Below are 22,103 nucleotides of genomic sequence, written 5' to 3'. Positions count from 1 at the left end.
AAGCTCCTTCCCACAGTCAGCTCACTGGGGGACACTGTCTGTCTGTCTGTCTTTCTCTCTCTCTCTCTCTCTCTCTCTCAACAAGGGGAAAAGATGTACAAAAGTTGAGCAGCGAGACAAAATGCAAAAGCAATAAAACAATTGTGGCTGTACCATTTTTTTCCCTTTTGGCACTTGGACATTTAAATGTATAAATAACACCATCTCCAAAAAACGTATTACGCATGCCTGCCAGTGTCAGCAAAACACTGGGCATTGTCATCGCTGTCTGGAAAAAACGGCGCGCGACCTTCTCTTGATGGACCAATAGGACACCCAGGAGGACCAGAAAGAGACTGGTCTTCCTGCCAATCAGAGCCATCCCATTGACTGAATGCGGAAATTGGACCATGAGGTGCTGAAGCTGCTGTTCTTCCTCTCTCTCTCTGCATGAAGATTGAGCTTTAACCAGACTGCAAATTCTTTCCTCTGTCCAATATCTGTGAGTGCGGTACTCTCTTTTTGCACCCGCTTTTCCATTTCTTTTTCGTTCTGGGGTTCAATTGTTGACTTGCAACAACTGAAAGGAAAGGGAGTGAATCCGGGAGGGGACAGACTCTGGAAACGTTGGTCCAGGTCTGTGTCGTAATGGGCAAAATAGACAGGCAGCAGGCTGCAAGACCACAGCAAGCCAGGCAACATCAGGAGGTGGAGGAGTCGATATCTTGGTGTAACCTTTGTTCAGGACTGGAATTGGGTACAGGGAGTGATACAGAGAAAAGGGGTGCTTGGGACACGATGGTGAAGTGGGGATAGGTGAAGACAGGTGGAGGGTGCGACCTGATTGGTCAATGGGAGGAAGGAATCTGGTTGGTGGCAGAGAGGAGTGCAAAGGAGGGGTCGAGGCTGAGAAAGTAATCGGGGGATGGGAAGTGAAGTTATTTGAAATTGGGGAACTCTGTGTTGAGTCCTCTGGGCTGTAGGCTGCCCAGGTGGAAGATGGGGTGTTGTTCCTCCAAGTTGTGGTTCAGTTTGTTGTGGCAATGGAGGAGGCCAAAGATGTTCATGTCAGAAATGGAGTGGGAAGGGGAATTAAAATGGGTGGTGACGGGGAGGTCTGGTCAGCCTCTGCGGACCCGGCTGCAATGCTCGGCGAACCATTCCCAAGTTTACGCTCGGTCTCCCCGATGTAGAGAATACCACAATTTGCAAATGGATACCGTAATGTGAAGTTATAGCCTTTGTTGTGAAAAAAAGCAGAAAGGAGGTGTATTGTTTAAATGTTAATGTATTGGGTTGTGGAGAAAAGGAGAACTGCAGATGCCGGAGATTCGAGTCAAAATGTGGCACTGGGAAAACACAGTAGGTCAGGCAGCATCCAAGGAGCAGGGGAGTCGATGTTTCGGACCCGACCCCTTCATCGTGAATGCTGTATGGATGTACAAAGGGGCCTCAGCGTCCTTCGACACCAGTCAATGCCAGTTGTCAGACAGGCGCAGCAAGCAATCAGCATGGCAAATGGTATTTTGCCGAGAGGAATTCTGTTGTAAAGTGCAGATGCTTTCCTCCAGTTAGGTGGTCGTTGAATATATCCAAGGCTGCATTCATCTGATTTTTGAACATCAAATAAGTGAACGCAAGAAAATGATTTTACAGAGTTACATTTAGAGTCATACATCACAGAAACAGACCCTTCAGTCCAACTAGTCTGTGCTGACTATATTCACAAACGAAACTAGTCCCACCTGCCTGCGTTTGGCCCATGCCCCTCCCAACCTTTCCTATTCATGTATTTATTCAAATGTCTTTTCAATGTTGTTACTGTACCTGCACCCACCACTTCTTCTGGACATTCATTACACACACAAACCACTGTATGCCAAAAAAAGTTACCCATCATGCCTTTTTAAAGTCTTTCTCCTCACCCCTTCAAATTTGCTGCCTAATCTTGAAACCCCCACCCGAGGGAAAGGATACACGGCGGTCACCTCATCTATGTCCCTCATGATTTTATAAACTTCGGTAAGGTTACCTCTTAGCCTCCTATGCTCCAGTGAAAATGTCCCAGCCTATCCACGTAGATGTTGGCAGATTCATATCCAGTTATGATCTGTTGAATGCTGGTGCAGGCTTGAAAGACCAAATAGCTTACTCCTGATTCCAGTTCTCACACTGTGTCCAGGACAGCAAGAGACCATAGGACATAGGAGCAGAAATTAGGCCATTCAGCCCATCGGGTCTGCTCCGCCATTTAATAATGGCTGATGGGTTTCTCAACCCCATTCTCTCACTTTGTCCCCGTAACCCTCTATCCCCTGGATATTCAAAGTCTCCATCTCAGTCCTAAATATCCACAATGACAGGCCTCCACAGCCTTCTGTGGTAGTGAATTCCATAGATTCACCACTCACCACCATACCACTCGAAGGCTGTGCCCACTGGTTCTAGTCTCTCCAACCAATGGAAACATCTTCCCAATGTCCACTCTATTCAGGCCATTCAGGATTCAGTATTGTTTATGTTTCAATTAGAACCCCCCTCCCCCCAAGTGTGGGCCTGTTAACCAGCATGAACCAGACCCTGCAGGTTGTGGTACAGCAGGGATTAGGTTGAGCAAACTGAGAATGGAGGGAGATTATGTGGGATGGAGATTTTCAAATTCTAGGGAATGAGAGAGGAAAAAAGAGTTCACTATAAATTAGAATTGATTGGATGGGCTGAAGAGCCAAGGAGTGGCAGATGAAAATGCGTGGTTTGCATTTTGGTCAAGCAATGCAGGCAGGACTGACACACTTCAGAGGGGTGTTGTAGAACAAAGAGACCTTGGAGTGCAGGTTCATAGTTCGTTGAAGGTGGAGTCGCTGTAGACAGGATAGTGAAGAAAGCATTTGGTATGCTTTCCTTTATTGGTCAGAGCATTGAGTATAGGAGTTGGGAGGTCACGTTGCAGCTGTACAGGCCATGTTTGGAAGACTGCATTTGTTTCTGGTCTCCCTGTTATTGGAAAGATATTGTGTAACTTTGAAAGGGGTGAGAAAATATTGACAAGGCTGTTGCCAGAGTTGGAGGGTTTAAACTACAGGGAGAGCCTGAATACACTGGGGATATTTTCCCTGGAGCATCGGAGGCTGAGGGGTGACCATGTTGACATTCATACGCGGCATGGCTAGGGTGAATACCCAAGGTCTTTACCCCAGGGTAGGGGAGTCCAAAACTAGAGGGACATATGTTTGAGGTGAGAGGGGAATTTTAAAATTCTTCTGATTGCGTACATGAATAGAAAGGATTTAGAGGGATATGGACCACATGCAGGCAAATTGGACTAGATTAATTTAGGATACCTGTTTGGCACAGACAAGTTGGACCGAAGGGTCTGTTTCCGTGCTGTATGACTTTAATCGTCTTCTGTGAAAGCAGAAATCTGATGGTGAAGACTGGAGTTTCAGGATGTTTTGCCCTTACTGGGAGCAGAGATGTTTGACTGAAATGTGTTGGTGTTAATGTCTTGATGTTCCATTTTGCTCCCACCTTCCTGGGGACGTTAACCATTTCGTATCTGGTTGTTCATCAAGAAGCTGCATTGCACCCTCAATTGACAGTTTTTTTTTGCTGAGTGAGGCAATACTTCCTTCGAGTTACGCTGTACCAAGGATCCAGTTACAAAGGGACAGCTTGGTGGTGACAAACAGTAAAGAAGGTGAGGTGGGATGGGTGGAGAGTGTGTGTGCTTTGAACTGTTTAAAAAGCAGTTCATTTTTCTACGCTTTTTTGCCGGGGGGCTTCTGAAGCTGTAACAAAGCTGGGTCACAATAAAGGTTACCCGAACTTACTGCCGGGCTCAGATTCTCATTGAAAGCTTTGAGCTCCAAGAGTTTTAATTTTTAAAGCTGCTCATTTCTTTCAGCCTGCTGCACTAAGTTTCCAATGTCGCATATCAAATGGAGCAGTGAATGAGAAGCTAGTATCTTGAGAAATTGGGAATTTTTCAGACGTGCAGAGTAAGTCATTTCATTGGCATTGTAAAGTATAATAGCAGCACCGGGAGGTGTGGGCTGTGTTCACGAGATACGATATGGAGGGGCTGGTATTGGAGTGGGGTGGATAGAGTTAAATATCTCACAACACCAGGTTATAGTCCAACAGGTTTATTTGGAAGCACTCGCTTTTGGAGTGCTGCTCCTTCATCGGGTAGCTGTGGAGCAGGGTAATAAGACAGAGATTTTATAGCAAAAGATCACAGTGTCATGCAACTGATAGGATATATTGAACAAGCCTAGATTGCTGTTACCTCTTTCATCTTTTAGAATGGGTTGCAGGTTTTGGTTCATTAATATAAATCTTTTAAATCACATTCTCGAGATGACTTAAGGTTTTATAAAAAATAGGTGACATCTCAGTTCAGACAATGCTTTAAAGGTGTGAGGTTCGAGTCTATCAGTATCCCAATCTTGAATCAGACTGGTCCTATTTCCAAAGTAGGAATTTATAAAATATTACATGGATTGACTGCCTGCAGTTTGCGTGCTAACAGTTGTTATTTTGTGATCCATTCCAAGTGAAAATTATCCTCTGCGCAGACATGGGTGAACAGTCTGTTTTTGTGCATTGTGCGGGATCAGGCTAGCAGCTTTTAAATCCTTATGTTCAGCAGCAGAAGCAAACTGTAGATCAACAATCGTATTCTGAGAGTGGTACTCCCAGCCCTGGTTAATCCCATTGGGTCAACAGAGAGAGAGGGAGAGGATGTCACATCTAAAGTTCATACAGAATAGTTGTTTCGGTTGTTCAACCAGTTGAGTTGGTTCTGCACTCAGATGAGACTGGATATTGCTTTTTAATGGATCATAATTGAAACAACAATGGAACACCTTAAATTCAAGGAATTTTGATGGGCAAATCGAACCTTGAAGAGATAATGTTCTTCCATTAATAACGTTGGGTGACCCAAATTAGACATTTTTAGTGATAGCTCCACAATCATATTCCTGCTGGATTTTTTTTCTGGGCAAACAATTTCAGATGAGAGAAATTCTGTATCCTGGGAAGGCAGTGAAATAAGAAACGGTTGTTTAAAGCATTTTAACTGTGGACCCACGAGCTCTTGTCCATTAAATCTCTTTATTTGCAGAAATAGCCCTTGAAAATGTTCACGTCCCTTTAAAATGCAGATTGCCCCCTTTAGATATGACGCCGTTCCGTTATATGTCGGAATATCTCTCTAAATTGAGCCGTGAGCTTTCCCAATGTAGACAGGGCTCCTGGAAACGTGGCAGTGTCCCCCCTGCAGCTGCAGAGCGAGACAGGAGAGTTTGTTTTTGTGAATGAGCAGTTGTAGCGCGAGGTGGCTGTTGCTTGGTGACGGTGAGGCTCCCCCGGCCCCGCCCACCCCCCCGTGCAGACGTCACGCGGGGGCGAAGGCGGTTGGGAGGAGAAGTCGCTCGAGCGGGGAAGCGGCGGGAGGGCGGCCGTTAGGAAAATGGCGCCGTGCGGCCCGGGGCAGACACCCGTCACTGGGCACCGCTGCCTTCCTGGCGCAGCTGCTGTGTCACGGCCACACCGGCCGACTGTACAGCAGGCAGGAGCCGGTGAGCATTCTGGAGGCGGATGGGGTTAAGGGCCTGCTTGGGAACTCGTCGGCCGCCAGGGTGGTGGAGTTCTACTGGTCGTGGGGCGGCCCCTGTGTCAACTATGGGGCCACCTGGAAGGTACTGGGCCCGGGAGGTGAAAGGTGAGGCAGGTTGGGGGGGGACGGAGGGGAAGGAATGTGCGTCCCGTCTCGTCCCGTCCCGTCCCGTCCCTACACTCTCGTTCCATCTGCTTTTACTGGGGCTTGTGATTTTTACCCTCACTCTTTTAATCCTTGTGCTGTTTATCCTCTCTTTTTCAAAATCCCTGCGCTGTTTACTCCTTGCTATTACCTGTGCAATTCCCCAGCATGTATATGTTCCTCAGTCAGTGAAGGGGTAGGATCCTGTTGAGAATGGTTAGTAAAGCATGTGGTGTACTAAGCCTTGTTAACAAGGACATACACTAGTTTGTAATTTGTCAAGGTATGCTTCTCATAGAGTTGTACAGACCCTTTGGTCCAACCTGTCCATGCTGACCAGATATCCAAAATTAATGTTGACAGTATAGTGCTGGATAAACACAGCAGCTCAGGCAGCATCCAAGGAGCAGGAGAATCGATGTTTCGGGCATAAGCCCTTCATCATAATGAAATGCTTATGCCCGAAACGTCAATTCTCCTGCTCCTCAGGTGCTGCCTGACCTGCTGTGCTTTTACAGCACTACACTCTCTCTCCTCTGATCTCCAGCATCTGCAGTCCTCACTTTCTCCTAGTTGATTTCAACATTACTGCGAAGTCTCTTCCATGGATGCCTCCCTGGAAGAGGTTCTACTCCTCTGTCTATAAAGATCTGAGAGTCCCTCTCTCACTGTAACCCCCCCCCCCCCCCCCCCCCCAAGTCCTCTCCTCTGCCCAGAATTTCTTCAGCCATGTCCTCAAACAATTTGACTACCACAGCCATATCTCCTTTCTCATTGCTTAGCTGTGGAACCATCTGATCCCACATGGACTCCAGACCACATTCAGACCAACCCAATTTGGACCTGAACAGGATACCCCAGTGCACACTACAAATCCAAAACCTTCACCAACGATTCTCTTTTTGGATCCTCCACTGCACACTGTCAGCCATTTACTTTACCTGCAGTCAGTCCTGCCCAAGCTCAGAGCCTCACTTTTCCCAGAACTGCAACCCAGATTCTACATCCTCAGAAAAGATTCCTGTTGAAGGGCTTCTGCCCAAAATGTCAATTCTCCTGCTCCTTGGATGCTGCCTGACCTGCTGTGCTTTTCCAACACTCTCAACTCTGATCTCCAGTATCTGCAGTCCTCACTTTCTCCGAGATATCCTAAATTAATCTAGTCCCATTTGCCAGCACTTGGCTCATATCCCTCTAAACTCTTCCTATTCCTATACCCATCCAGATACCTTTTAAATGTTGTAATTGAACCAGCCTCCACAACTTCCTCCGGCAGCTCCTTCCATACACGTACCACACTCTGCATGGAAACGTTGCACCTTAGGTACCTTTTATATCTTTCCGCTCTCAACCTAAACCTATGCCCTCTAGTTCTGAACTTTACCGCTACACTGGGGAAAACACAGAGATTGAGCAGCCAGACAAAATGCCAAAACAATAAAATGTCAAGCCATGTGGGGGAAAAAAAAATTGTGGCTCTATCCTTTTTTTTCTCCTCTTGGTATTTGGACACTTAATATCTGTCAGTAACACTAGTATCGCCACAGAGCATATTGCAGGGCGCGTGTTCAGTGGTGTCACGAAAATATTGGGCATGTTCCTTGCTGTCGGCAGAAAAGGCGCAAGATCTTCTTTTGATGGACCGGTAAGGAGCACTGGAGAACCTGAAGGTGACTTGTCCTCTTGACAACCAGAGCTCCCCTGCTGTCTGAAAGCAGAAGCTGGACCATGACCTTCTGAAGCTGAAGCTGCTGCTGCTCCACTCTCTCAGAATGAAGATTGAGCTTCAGCCCAGACTGCAACTTCCTTCCTCTGTCTAACATCTGTGAATACAACACTCTTTTCTCACCCCTTTTTCTATTTATTTTTCATTCTGGGGTTTAATTGTTGACTTGCAGCAACTGAAAGGAGAGGGAACAAATCCAGAGAGGGGGCAGACTCGGGAAATGTTGGTCCAGGTCTGTGTCTCAATTGGCAAAATAGACCGGCAGGAGGCTGGAAGAATGCAGCAAGCCAGGTAGCATCAGGAGGTGGAGAAGTTGACATTTCGGGTGTAACCCTTGTTCCAGACTGGAGATGGGTGTAGGGGAAGGTGCAGAACAAAGGTGTGCTGGGGACAGGGTGGTGAAGTGGAGATAGCTGGAGAGAGGTAGAGGGTACAACCTGGTTGATGAGTGGGTGGAAGGAATCTGGTTGGTGGCAAGGAAGAGTGGAATGGGAGGGACTGGGAAGGGAGTCGGTGATGGAAAGGGAGGTTATTTGAAATTGGAAAACGCGGTGTTGAGGCCTCCGGGCTGTTGGCTGCCCAGGCGGAAGATGAGGTGTTCCTTTAATTTACGGTTTGGTTCGTTGTGGAAATGCAGGAGGCCTAAGGTGATTGTCAGAAAGGGAGTGGGAAAGGGAATTAAAATGGGTGGTGACTGGGAGGTCCATTTGGACTCTGCGGCTTCAGCTGTGGACCATTCCCCAAGTTTACGTTTGGTCTCCCCGATGTAGAGAAGACCACATTTGGCAAACGCATGGCAAATACAGTACCGCAATTTGAAGTTATTGCCTTTGCTGTGAAAAAAAAAACAGAAAGGAGGTGCATTGTTTAAATGGTGATATATTGGGATGTGGAGAAGGTGAGGTCTGCAGATACTGGAGATCAGAGTTGAAAAGTGTGGTGCTGGAAAAGCACAGCAGGTTAGGCAGCATCCGAGGAGTAGGACAGTCCATGTTTTGAGCATGAGCCCTTCATCAGGAATGATGTATGGATGTACAAAGGGGGCTCAGCGTCTAGCGATCGCCAGTTGTCAGACAGGTGCAGCAATCAATGAGCAAAGCAAGTGGTACATTAGCAAGAGGAACTGAGTTCAGAATTGGGGATGTCTTCCTGCAGTTAGGGGCTCATTGAATATATTCAAGGCTAGGTTCACTTGATCTTTGAACAACAAAGAAGTGTATGTTTATGGGGGAAAGCAGAAAATGGTTTTAAGATCAGTACAGAACAGTTAGTCATATAACACAGAAACAGACCCTTCAGACCAACTAATCCATGCTGACTATGTACTGAAACTAAACTAGTCTCACCTAGATTGGCCCATATCCCTCAGAAACCTTTCCTATTCATGTACTTATCCAAATGCCTTTTAAACATTGTAACTGTACCTGCATCCACCACTTCCTCTGGACATTCATTCCACACAAACCACTCTGTTTAAAAAAAAAATCATGCCCCTCATGACTTTTTAAACCTTTGTCCTCTCTCCTTCAAAATTGCTCTCTAATCTTGAAACCCCCACCCAAGGGAAAGGACCCCTGCCTTTCATCTCATCTATCCCCTTCATGATTTTGTAAACCTCTATAAGGTCACTTCTCAATCTCCTGTGGTCCAGTGAAAACGGGTGTGGTGCTGGAAAAATACAGCAGGTCAGGCAACATCCGAGCAGCAGGAAAATCTACGTTTTGGGCATAAGCTCTGATGAAGGACATATGCCTGAACCGTCGATTTTCCTGCTTTTCAGATGCTGCCTGACCTGTGCTTTTCTAGCACCGCACTCTGGACTCTGATCTCCAGCATCTGCAGCCCTCACTTACTTCCAGTGAAAACGTCTCAGCCTATCCACCGAAATGGAAGTAGATTCATATCCAGTTATGATCTGTTCAATGCTGGTCCAAGCTCGAAAGACCAAATGGCCTACTCCTGCTCCCAATTCTGACACTGTGTCCAGGACATCAACAGACCACAAGACACAGGAGCAGAAATAATGCTATTCTGCCCATCAGCTCTGCTCCATCATTTTATCATGGCTGATGAGTTTCTCAAACCCATTCTTCCACTTTCTCCCTGTAACGCTCAATCCCCTTGATACTCAAGAACCGATCTGTCTCCGTCTTAAATTTTCTCAGTGACTTGTCCTCCACAGCCTTCTGTGGCAATGAATTCCATAGATTCACTGCTCTCTGGCTGATGAAGTTTCTCCTTGCCTCTATTCTGAAAGGTTTTCCCTTTACTCGAAGGCTGTGCCATCGAGTCCTAGTCTCTCCTACCAGTGGAAACACCTTCCCAATGTCCACTTTGGCCAGGCTGTTCAGTATTCTGTATGTTTCAATTAGATCCTCCGAGTGTGGACCTGTTCATCGGAATGATCCAGACCCTTCAGGATGAGGTTCAGCAAAATAAAAATGGAGGGAGTGTGTGGGGGATGGAGATTTTCAGCTTCTCAGGAATAAGAGAGGAAAGAGAATTCATTACGAATTATAATTTATCGGATAGGCCAATGGGCCGAGGAATGGTAGATGGAGTTTAATTTAGAGAAATGTGAGGTGTTGCATTTTGGAAAGGCAAATTGGGACAGGACTTCTACACTTATACATTAAATGGTCAGGTCCTGGGGAGTGTTCCTGAACCAAGAGACAGGGAGTGTAGGTTCCTTTCCTTGAAAGTGGAGTCACAAGTAGGGATGGTAGTGAAGAAAGTGTTTGGTATGCTTTCCTTTATTGGTCAGTGGATTGAGTATAGGAGTTGGGAGGTTATGTTGAGGCAGTACAGGAGGTCTGGAATACTGTATACAGTTCTGGTCTCTCTACTATAGGAAAGATGTTGTGAAACTTTGAAAGGGTTTTGAAAAGAGTTACAAGGCTGATGCCAGAGTTGGTGAGTTTGAGCTACAGGGAGAGGCTGAGTAGGCCAGCAATGTTTTCCCTGGAGCATTCAAGGCTGAGGTGACCTTTAGAAGTTTAAGGGGCATGGATAGGGTGAATAGGGTTTGTTCCCAGGGTAGGGGAGTCCAGAACAGGAGGGGCATAGGTTTAAGGTGGGTGAGGAAAGGGACCTGAGAGGCATTTTTTTCATGCAGAGGGTGGTGTATGTATGGAACAATCTAACAGAGGAAGTGGAGGAGGCTGGTACAATTACAACATTTTAAAAGGCATCTGGCTGAGTACATGAATAGAAAGGGTTTAGAGGGATGTGGCCCAAATGCTAGCAAATGAGACGAGATTAATTAGGATATCTGGTCGGTACGGACGGGTTGGACGGAAGGGTCTGTTTCCTTGCTATATGATTCTAATCGTCTTCGGTGAAAGCAGAAATGTGGTTATGAAGAATGGACTTTTTTGCCCTTAGTGGGAGCAGAAGTAAAATCTTTCAATTGTGAGACTGCAACTGAGTACATCCGGGATTTTGGTGGGAGATGGGAATTCATTGCACTGTGGAATGCAGCCCTACCCTATCCACACATTTCTGCTGGTGGATGAGACCAGGTCTCAAGATTAGGGGGAGTAGATTTAGGACAGACATTAGGAGGAACCACTATTCCCAGAGAGTCATGAATCTATGGAATTCTTTGCCTGTGGAAGCAGTAGAGGCAGCTTCATTAAGTATATTGAAGACACGGTTGGATGGGTTTTGCATGGTCAGGGACTCAAGGGTAGTTGGGACAATGCAGGGAGGAGGAGCTGAGACGATGGATAAATCAGCCATGATCTTAATAAATGGCAGAGTGGACTGGGCGAGCCAAATGGCCTACTCTTGCTTCTATGAAACTATAACCCTGCATTTCCCATGGTTCACCATGGCATGTTGGAACCGGCGGCCAATGAGTTGAGCATCCCTGAATACTTCTAAGTGCCCGTCACGTTCCTCCTCATCTGAACAGATCCTGTGTATGCGTAGGGCTTGTCCATAAGGGGATGGCTGTTTTGGGTGGAAGCTGGAGAAGTGTAGCATCGTGAGGTTATGTGTGGGTTTGAGATTGTGTGTGGTGCTGAGTTGCTGCCCATCCTTGATGGAGATGCAGGTGTCCAAGATTGAGACAGATAGTAGAGAATAGTCCAAAATGAGTTTGGTGGGATGGAACATGTTGATATCACTGTATAGCTTTTTCTGTGACTCCTCTCCATGTGTCCAGAAGAAGAAAGTGTCGTCAATGTACCTGGTGTATAGTGTTGGTTGGAGGTCCTGCGTAGAGAAGTCGTCTTGTTCGAACCTGTGCATAAAAATGTTGGCATATTGGGGTGCAAATTTGGCTCCATGGTCTGGATGAAGAACTGGTTGTCAAAGGTGAAGATGTTGTGATCGAGGATAAAGTGGATGAGTTGTAGGACAGTGGTCTGAGATTGGCAGTTGTTGGTATTGAGTAATAAGGCTGTTGCCGTGATGCCGACATTGAGAGTACTGGTCCATGGGTGCTGAGTTTCTGTAAGAAATCTGTAGTGTCGTGACAGAAGCTAGGGGTTCCCTGAATGATGGGTTTCAATGCCTTTGACATTGTGTGAGAACCTCTCCAGCTGAGTCCTATTGCCAGGGATGTGCAAGTTAGGATGGATTAGCCATGGGAAATACGGAGTAAGGGGGCAGGTATGGGTGGGATGCAATATCAAGGGCCAGAATGGAATAGATGGGCCGAATGACCTGCTTCCACGTTGTCAGGATTCTATGACGCCCCCAACGAAGGAAAATTTTTATCTGCATCTATCCTGTCAAGCCCCTTTCAGAATTCTACTGGTTTAGATTAGATTAGATTAGATTACTTACAGTGTGGAAACAGGCCCTTCGGCCCAACAAGTCCACACCGACCCGCCGAAGCGCAACCCACCCATTCCCCTACATTTACCCCTTTTACCTAACACTACGGGCAATTTAGCATGGCCAATTCACCTGACCTGCACATCTTTGGACTGTGGGAGGAAACCGGAGCACCCGGAGGAAACCCACGCGGACACGGGGAGAATGTGCAAACTCCACACAGTCAGTCGTCTGAATCGGGAATTGAACCCAGGTCTCTGTGAATAAGATCATTTCTGGTTCATAGAGGTTTACAGTATGGTCCAACCCCTTCATACCGACCAGAATTCCCAAATTAAACTAGTTCCATTTGCCTGTATTTGGCCCATATCCCTCTAAACCTTTCTCTTCATGTACCCATCTAAATGTCGTTTAAATGTTGTAGCTGTACCTGCATCTACCACATCCTCAGCAAGTTCATTCCACATGCAAACAACACTGTCAAAACGTTGCCCTTCAGGTTCCTTTTAAATCTCCCTCCTCTCACGTTAAAACAATATGCCCCACCGTTTTGAGTATCCCGATGCTAAGGAACAGCCCTTTGCTATAATCCTTACCTCCACTCCTCAGATTTTATAAATCTCAATGAGGTCACCCCTCAACCTCCTGTGCTCCACCCTCTCCTTATAACTCAAACCCTCCAGTCCTGGTAACGTTCTGGTAAATCTTTACCAAACCCTCTCTAATAGAGTTCTTCCTATTACAGGGTCACCAGAACTGTACTCAGTACTCTAAAATGGCCTCACCAACATTCTGTACAATCTCTACATGATGTCTCAACTCAGAAACTCAACAGCGTGAACAATGAAGGCATTTGTGCTAAATGCCTTCTTAGCCACCCTATCTACCAGTGATGCAACTTTCAAAGAACTATGTACCTGAACTCCTGCTCCCCCATGTCTCTCTGTTTTACAGCAGGGCCCTACCATTAACTGTACAAGTCCTGCCCACCCTTGTTTTAGCAAGGGATAACATTACAGCTGTGCTGAGGGAGGATATTACCGGAAATACATCTAGGGAAGTTATTTGGGTGGAACCGAGAAATAAGAAAGGGATGATAACGTTATTGGGATTGTATTATAGACCCCCTAATAGTCAGAGGGAAATTGAGAAACAAACTTGTAAGCAGATCTTAGTTATCTATAAGAAAAATAGGGTGGTAATGATAGGGGATTTTAACTTTCCAAACATAGACTGGGATTGCCATAGTGTTAAGTGTTTAGATGGAGAGGAATTTGTCAAGTGTGTACAAGACAATTGTCTGATTCTGTATGCGGATGTACCTACTAGAGAAGGTGCAAACCTTGACTTACTTTTGGGAAATAAGGCAGGGCAGGTGACTGGGGTGTCAGTGGGGGAGCACTTTGGAGCCAGCAACCATAATTCTATTAGATTTAAAATAATGATGGAAAAGGATTGACCAGATTGTAAATTGGAGAAAAGCCAATTGTAACGGCATTAGGCAAGAACTTTTCAAAACTGACTGGGGACAGATGTTCGCAGGTAAAGGGACGGCTGGAAAATGGGAAGCCTTCAGAAATGAGATAGTGAGAATCCAGGGAAAGGATATTCCTGTTAGGGTGAAAGGAAAGGCTGGTAGGTATAAGGAATGCTGGATGACGAAAGAAATTGAGGGTTTGGTTAAGAAAAAGGAAGCATATGTTATGTATAGTGAATCCTTAGAGAATAAAGGAAGTAGAAGTATACTTAAGAGGGAAATCAGGAGGGCAAAAAGTGGACATGAGATAGCTTTGGCAAGTAAAATTAAGGAGAATTCAAAGAGTTTTTACATATGGACAAAAGGGTAACTAGGGAGAGAATAGGGCCCCGCAAAGATCAGCATGGCGGTCTTTGTGTGGAGCGGCAGAAAATGGGGGAGATACTAAGTTAGTATTTTGCATCAGTATTTACTGTGGAAAAGGATATAGAAGATATAGATTGTAGGGAAATAGATGGTGACATCTTGCAAAATGTCCATATTACAGAGGAGAAAATGCTGCATGTCTTGAAACCACCTAAAAGTGGATAAATTCCCAGGAACTGATCAGGTGTACCCTAGAACTCTGTGGGAAGCTAGAGAAGTGATTGCTGGGCCTCTTGCTGAAATATTTGTACCGTTGATCGTCAACAGGTGAGGTGCCAGAAGACTGGAGGTTGGCTAACGTGTTGCCACTGTTTAAGAAGGGTGGTAAGGACAAGCCAGGGAACTATAGACCAGTGAGCCTGACATCAATGGTGGGCAAGTTGTTGGAGGGAATCCTGAGGGACAGGATGTACATGTATTTGGAAAGGCAATGACTGATTAGGGATAGTCAGATTGAGTTTTTTGAGGAAGTAACAAAGAGGATTGATGAGGGCATAGTGATAGATGTGATGTATATCGACTTCAGTAAGGCATTCGACAAGGTTGCCCATGGGAGACTGATTAGCAAGGTTAGATCTCACAGAATACAGGGAGAACTAGCCATTTGGATACAGAACTGGCTCCAAAGGTAGAAGACTGAGGGTGGTGGTGGAGGATTGTTTTTCAGACTGGAGGCCTGTGACCAGTGGAGTGTCACAAGGATCAGTGCTGGGTCCTCTACTTTTTGTCATTTACATAAATGATTTTGGATGTAAGCATAAGAGGAACAGTTAGTAAGTTTGCAGATGACACCAAAATTGGAGGTGTAGTGGACAGCAAAGAGGGTTACCTCAGATTACAACAGAATCTTGACCAGATGGGCCAATGGACTGAGAAGTGGCAGATGGAGTTTAATTAAAATAAATGTGAGGTGCTGCATTTTGGGAAAACAAATCTTAGCAGGATTATACACTTCATGGTAAGGATCAACTAGGCAAAAGTGAGGACTGCAGATGCTGGAAACCAGAGTTTCGATCAGAGTGGTGCTGGAAAAGCACAGTAAGTCAGGCTGCATCCGAGGAACAGGAAAATCGATGTTTCAGACAAAAGCCCTTCATCAGGAATAAAGCTGTATTCCTGATGAAGGGCTTTTGCCTGAAACGTTGATTTTCCTGTTCCTTGGATGCTACCTGACCTGCTGTGCTTTTCCAGCGCCACTCTGATCGAAACACTTAATAGTAAGGTCCTAGGGAGTGTTGCTGAACAAAGAGACCTCGGAGTGCAGGTTCATAGCTCCTTGAAAGTGGAGTCGCAGGTAGATAGGATAGTGAAGAGGGCATTTGGTATGCTTTCTTTTATTGGTCAGAGTATTGAGTACAGGAGTTGGGAGGTCCTGTTGCGGCTGTACAGGACATTGGTAGGGCATTGTTGGAATATTGCGTGCAATTCTGGTCTCCTTCCTATCGGGAAGATGTTGTGAAACTTGAAAGGGTTCAGAAAAGATTTACAAGCATGTTGCCAAAGTTGGAGGATTTGAGCTATGGGAGAGGCTGAACAGGCTGGGGCTGTTTTCCCCGGAGAGTTGGAGGTTGAGGGGTGTCCTTATAGAGGTTTACAAAATTGAGGGGCATGGATAGGGTAAATAGACTAAGTCTTTTCCCAGGGGTCGGGGAGTCCAAAACTAGAGGGCATAGGTTTAGGGTGAGAGGGGAAAGATATAAAAGAGACCTAAGGGGCAACTTTTTCACGCAGAGAATGGTACGTGTATGGAATGAACTGCCAGAGGATGTGATGGAGGCTGGTATAATTGCAACATTTAAGAGGCATTTGGAAGGGTATATGAATAGGAAAGGTTTGGTGGGATATGGGCCAGGTGCTGGCAAGTGGGACTAGATTGGGTTAGGATATCTGGTCGGCATGGACAAGTTGGACCGAAGGGTCTGTTTCCATGCTGTACATCTCTGTGACTCTATGTTCTGGGATTTACATATTAATTAACTGAAACCTGCAACCCGTTCTAAAAGAGGAAAGACTGAGTAGCAACCTAGGGTTGTTCAATATATCCTATCAGTTGCATGACACTCTGATCTTTTGCTATAAAATCTCTGTCTTATGATCATGCACTACAGCTCCCCGATGAAGGAGCAGCGCTCCAAAAGCTAGTGCTTCCAAATAAACCTGTTGGACTGTAACCTGGTGTTGTGATTTTTAACTTTACCCACCCCAGTCCAATACCAGCACCTCCACAACATTTCTAGTGAACACAGCCCACACCTCCTGGTGTTGCCAGGAAACATTACAATGCTGATGAAGCGAAGCACTCTGCACTCCTGAAAAACTTACAATTTCAAACAAAACTAGGAACTCATTCACTGCTCCTGCTGATACATGACATTGGAAATTCAGTGCAGGAGGCTGAAAGAAAGGATCAGCTTTAAAACAAAACTCCTTGGAATTCAAAGCTTTCAATGAGAGTCTGAGCCCGGCGATAAGTTCAGGTAACCTTTATTGCAACCCAACTTTGTTACAGCTTCAGATCTCCTCAACAAAAAGGCACAGAAAAGATAGCTGTTTTTTAAACAGCTCAAGGTCAAAGCTCACACACTCCCCACTCACTTTCTTTACTATTGGTCGCCACCGAGTTGTCCCTTTGTAATTGCATCCTTGGTACAACCGTAACCCGGAGGAGGTATTGCCTCACCCAGCAATTTCATCCCATACACTGCATCCGAGTCAGTTTCTCCCCACTCATTTGCCCGGATGGGGCAGTCTTGAGTCAACCATATTGCTGTGGGTCGGCAGGGCACAGGCATGGGTAAAGCCCTTTCCACACTCTGGGCAGCTGAAGGCCTCTCCCTAGTGTGGACCCACTGGTGCCTCAACAGAACAAATAACTTGCTGAAGGCCTTCCTGCACTCTGTGCAGAGGAACAGCCTTTCCCGCAGTTGCCACACTTCCATGGTTTCTCCATGGGGCAGGATTCCTCAGGTTTCTCCATGGCCAAAGCTTCAGCCGCATACAAGTGAGTGAGTGTATAGCAACTTCATGCCGTGAATTCCTCTTTCCGGGCTGTTTCAGGTTCCACACTCCAAGGTCATATTGCGGCTGTATAGGACATTGGTTAGGTCACTGTTGGAATATTGCATGCAGTTCTGGTCTCCTTCCTATCGGGAAGATGTTGTGAAACTTGAAAGGATCCAGAGAAGATTTACAAGGATGTTGCCAGAGCTGGAGGATTTGAGCTTTAGGGAAAGGCTGAACAGGCTGGGGCTGTTTTCCCTGGAGCATCGGAGGTTGAGGGGTGACCTTATAGAAGTTTACAAAATCATGAGAGGCATGGATAGAATTAATAGACAAAGTCTTTTCCCTGGGGTCAGGGAGTCTAAAACTAGAGGGCATAGGTTTAGGGTGAGAGGGGAAAGATATAAAAGAGACCTAAGGGGCAACCTTTTCACGCAGAGGGTGGTACGTGTATGGAATGAACTGCCAGAGGAAGTGGTGGATGCTGATATAATTGTAACATTTGAAAAGGCATTTGGATGAATAGGAGGGGTTTGGAGGGATATGGGCTGGGTGCTGGTAGGTGGGACTCGATTGTGTTGGGATATCTGGACGGGTTGGACCGAAGGGTCTGTTTCCATGCTGTACATCTCTGACTCTTATGATAATTGGTAAACAAGTTGTCATAAAGGTTAGGTCATCTTTATCTTGAGATACAAAGGACTTGCAGCTTGCAGAGTGTGGTTAGTACTTTCTCATTGGTCTACTTCTGCATTCTAGTGGTTTTAGTAGTTAGTTGTTTATACAGCTACAGACACAAGCAGCAGCTCGTCACGTAGCAAAGCAGAAGCCATCTTGTGCAGCTCCTTCAGCCATTTTATCCTACCGTCCAGAGGCCCCATATCCTCTCTCACTCCCTCCATTCTCACTTTGTTGAACCTAATCCCTGCTGTACCTCCTCCTGAAGTGTCTGGTTCTTGCTGATTAACAGGTGTCACAAAGCTAGTACCTTTTTTTCCTAAAAGATGTTCCTTGGCTCAAGGAGACTGTGTCTTTGACTTTTTTCCCAGAGGGGTAATAAACTGGGTCAATCTCCGATCAGTCTGGTTTGGTATTGAGATGAAAAGGATTTTAAGAGGCCTTTTGTTTATATGTAAACTGATGAGATTTCAGGCCAACATGGTCATATTTTAGAAGTGACCTGTATTTTTTAAAAAAAAGGGGGCGTAGTCAACTTTCAAACTGGTTGGAAATTCAACAGGGAGCTGTGTGGAAACTTTCTCTCTCTTTTCTGCCTCTCAACTTCAATCTGTAGGCATGTGTTCTATTTATACTGGTTTTCAAATTGAGTTTGCTTATTCGGACTGTTGTATATATTCGAACAGCATAATTAAGTCTAGTTGGATAGGCTGAGTTCTGTAGGGGTTCTTTATTCTGATCTTTGTGTTTAATTGTGTAATTTTGTGAATAATTATTGTCTGTTTTAAAATCTAGTAATCAACCAAGCTAACTTACTCCAGGTAATTTTTACTGTACACTTACTGAAACAAATTGCAAAGTTATGGTGTGGGGCTGCCTGCTTAAGAATGTTTTGCATGGTCTGGTTTAGTTCATAACACAGGCCCCCACACAGGGGAGATCTAATTGAAACATACTGAACGGCCAGGGCAGAGTGAACGTTCGGAAGATGTTTCCACTGACAGAAGAGACTAGAGACCGAGGCCCCAGCCTTCGAGTAAAGGGAAGACCTTTTAGAACAGAGATAAGGAGGAACCTTTCAACCAGAGAGTGGCGAATCTATTGAATTCATTGCCACAGAAGGCTGAGCAGGCCAGGTCACTGAGGATATTTAAGACTGAGATAGATAGGCTGTCGAGTATCAAGGGGATCGAGAGTTACAGGGAGAAAGCGGGAGAATGGGATTGAGAAACCTATCAGCCACGATTGAATGGTATGAAGATACCTGATGGGCTGAATAGCCTAATTTTGTGCTCCAATGTTTTATGGTCTCTTGCTGTCCTTAGACTCATGAGGGTGAGAATTGGGAGCAGGAGTAGGCCATTTGGTCTTTCGGGACTGCACCAGCATTGAACAGATCATAACTGGATATGAATATACCTACATCGAGGTGGATATGCTGGGACATTTTTCACTGCAGCACAAGAGGTTGAGAGGTGACCTTAGTTTATAAAGTCAAGAAGGGATATTGATGTGCATGGCAGATGCTGTTTCCTTCGGGTGGGGGTTTCAAGATTAAGGAGTACATTTTTAAGGTGAGAGGAGAAAGATTTTAAAAAAAAGACATGAAGAGCACCTTTTTCTTTTGGTTTACATGTGGAATCACTCTCTTTCAATGTTCTGAGAAATGGTGGATGCAGGAACTGTCAACATTTAAGACATTTGGATAAGTACATTAATAGGAAAGGTTTGGAGGGATATAGGTCAAACTAGATGGGACTAGGTTCGTTTGTGAATATAGTCAGCATGGACTAGTTGGACTGAAGGGTCTGTTTCTGTTCTGTATTACTTTGGAACTATTCTGTACTGGTCTTAAAAACTTTTTTTTTTAAACTTTCCCCCATCACCATCCACTTTGTTCAAAAATCAGATGAATTCAGCCTTGAATATATTCAATGACCCTTCACAACTGCAGGAAGACATCCCCACTTCTGAACTCAACTCCTCTTGCTAATATATCACTTGGGGAGAAAGTGAGGTCTGCAGATGCTGGAGATCAGAGCCGGAGATGTGTTGCTGGAAAAGTGCAGCAGGTCAGGCAGCATCCAAAGAGCAGGAGAATCGCCGTTTCGGGCATGAGCCCTTCTTCAGGAATGAGGAGAGTGTGCCAAGATAAAAGGTAGGGAGGAGGGACTTGGGGGAGGGGCATTGGTAATGCGATAGGTGGAAGGAGGTTAAGGTGAGGGTGATAGACTGGAGTGGGGGCGGAGAGGTCAGGAAGAAGATTGCAGGTTAGGAAGGTGGTGCTGAGTTCGAGGGTTGGGACTGAGACAAGGTGGGAGGAGGGGAAATGAGGAAAATGGAGAAATCTGAATTGATCCCTTTAGGTTGGAGGGTTCCTAGGCAGAAGATGAGGCACTCTTCCTCCAGCTGTCGTGTTGCTATGGTCTGGTGATGGAGGAGTCCAAGGACCTGCATGTCCTTGGTGGAGTGGGAGGGGGAGTTAAAGTGTTGAGGCACAGGGTGGTTGGGTTGGTTGGTCCGGGAGTCCCAGAGGTGTTCTCTGAAACGTTTCGCAAGGAGGCGGCCTGTAGAAGGCCTTTTGTACATCACATATCATTCCTGATGAAGGGCTCATGTCTGAAATGTTGACTCTCCTGGTCCTCGGATACTGTCTGACCTGCTGTGCTTTTCCAGCGCCACACTTTGACTCTTAATCTCTAGCATCTGCAGTCCTCACTTCCTTCACATCCCAATGTGTCACTTTTAACAATGCAACTCCTTTCTGCTTTTTATTCCACAGTAAAGGCTATATTATCACATTTGTGCTAATGCAATTGCCATGTGTTTGCCGACTGAGAACGACCTGGACCAACGTTTCCGTAGTCCGTCCCCTCCCTAGATTCACTCCCTTTCCTTTCACTTGCTGTAAGTCAACAATTGAAGCCCAGAATGCAAAACAAGTAAACGGAAAAGAGAGTGCTGTACTCACAGATGTTGGACAGAGGAATGAAGTTGCAGTCTGGGGTGAAGCTCAACCATCATTCAGGGAGAGATTAGCAGCTTCCAAAGCTCATTGTCCAACTTCCGCATTCAGAGAATGGGGAGCTCTGAATGGCAGGAGGTCCAGTCTCTTTCCGATTCTCCAGGGCTCTCTATTGGTCCATCAAAAGAAGGTGGCAAACCGTTTGTGCAGAAATCTAGGAGTATGCGCAGATTTTTGCTGACACCGAAGAGCATAAGCAGTCCGTTGCTGACTCTGTGACTCTTGTTCTACATAGTTGGAACCTATATCACAAGACTCGGAATTCACCCATTACAGCCTGTACTCAACTGTGGCCTAACTGCACATATTTCAATGCAGGTTCAGAAAGGTGCCTGTAGCTTTTTAATAAAATTGAAGATGCTTTAATGATGTTTCTGAATATATAATTTTAGCTATTCTTCATTTTAAAGATCAGCCATTTCTCATACACCCCCATCTCTCATATAGACTCATCAACATCCATCCTCTCTCTCTTTTCTTAGAAAGTCTTGATACAGCAATCAAAGAAGTCTTGAGGCACAAGAAATAACAGGTGCTGGGGGAAGTAAGGAAAGAGAATGGCTGGGGGTCGAGAGAGAGAAAATGGACAAGAGTTGGGGGGACAGGGAGAGAATGGACAGCGGGCAGCGACACCACAAATCCCACCTTTCCCAGGACCACAGCAGTCACTTCTCAATATACACGTGGTCATGGTAGCAGAATCATATAATCCCTGCAGGCTATTTGACCTATCTAATTCACACCAAACTTCCAACCAGCTTCCCACCAGACCAACTCACCTACCATATAGCTCTGCAGCTCCCCCTGGCTTATCACCCTAAACTGCAGATTGTTGGACTGTGGGTAGAAACCACAGCACCCAGAGGTAAACCATGCACAAAGTCCACACAGACAGTCCCCAGAGGCTGGAATCAAACCCAGGTCCCTGGCAATGTGAGGCAGCAGCACTAGCCACAGAGTCACTGTGCTGCCCATAGCTTTGGGGTTCTGCTTTGTCTTTGTTGTTTCTGACTGGCTGTCTCCTCCTGACATTGTTGAACCACACCCACTGCAGCCTCCCTTTCCCACTTCTCCAGCCCTGAGCACGTTGGTTCCTGAATCCTGATGCCATCTGGCCTCCTGCTGCCAACTGCAGAGAACAGAGATGATGTCTGTCACTATTCTGTCCTTCTCAGAGGCTTATACTCCATCACACAGACAAACGTTACCAAGCATGCACACTTGCAAACACATACATATG

General features: G+C 45.8%; 1 pseudogene across 1 annotated transcript in view; it reads right to left on the bottom strand.

Annotated features, from left to right (window-relative positions):
* Nucleotides 1-22,103, bottom strand: part of LOC148144036 (uncharacterized) — a 45,520-nt pseudogene that overhangs the window by 20,708 nt on the left and 2,709 nt on the right. The window lies entirely within an intron of this gene.

This window comes from Chiloscyllium plagiosum, unplaced genomic scaffold (assembly GCF_037043375.1).
Source record: "Chiloscyllium plagiosum isolate Xiang-an unplaced genomic scaffold, Cpla_swu_hap1 HiC_scaffold_27, whole genome shotgun sequence".
NCBI lineage: Eukaryota > Metazoa > Chordata > Chondrichthyes > Orectolobiformes > Hemiscylliidae > Chiloscyllium > Chiloscyllium plagiosum.
The sequence above is the reverse complement of the archived record's forward strand: the minus strand, read 5'-3'. Positions and strand labels throughout refer to the sequence as shown.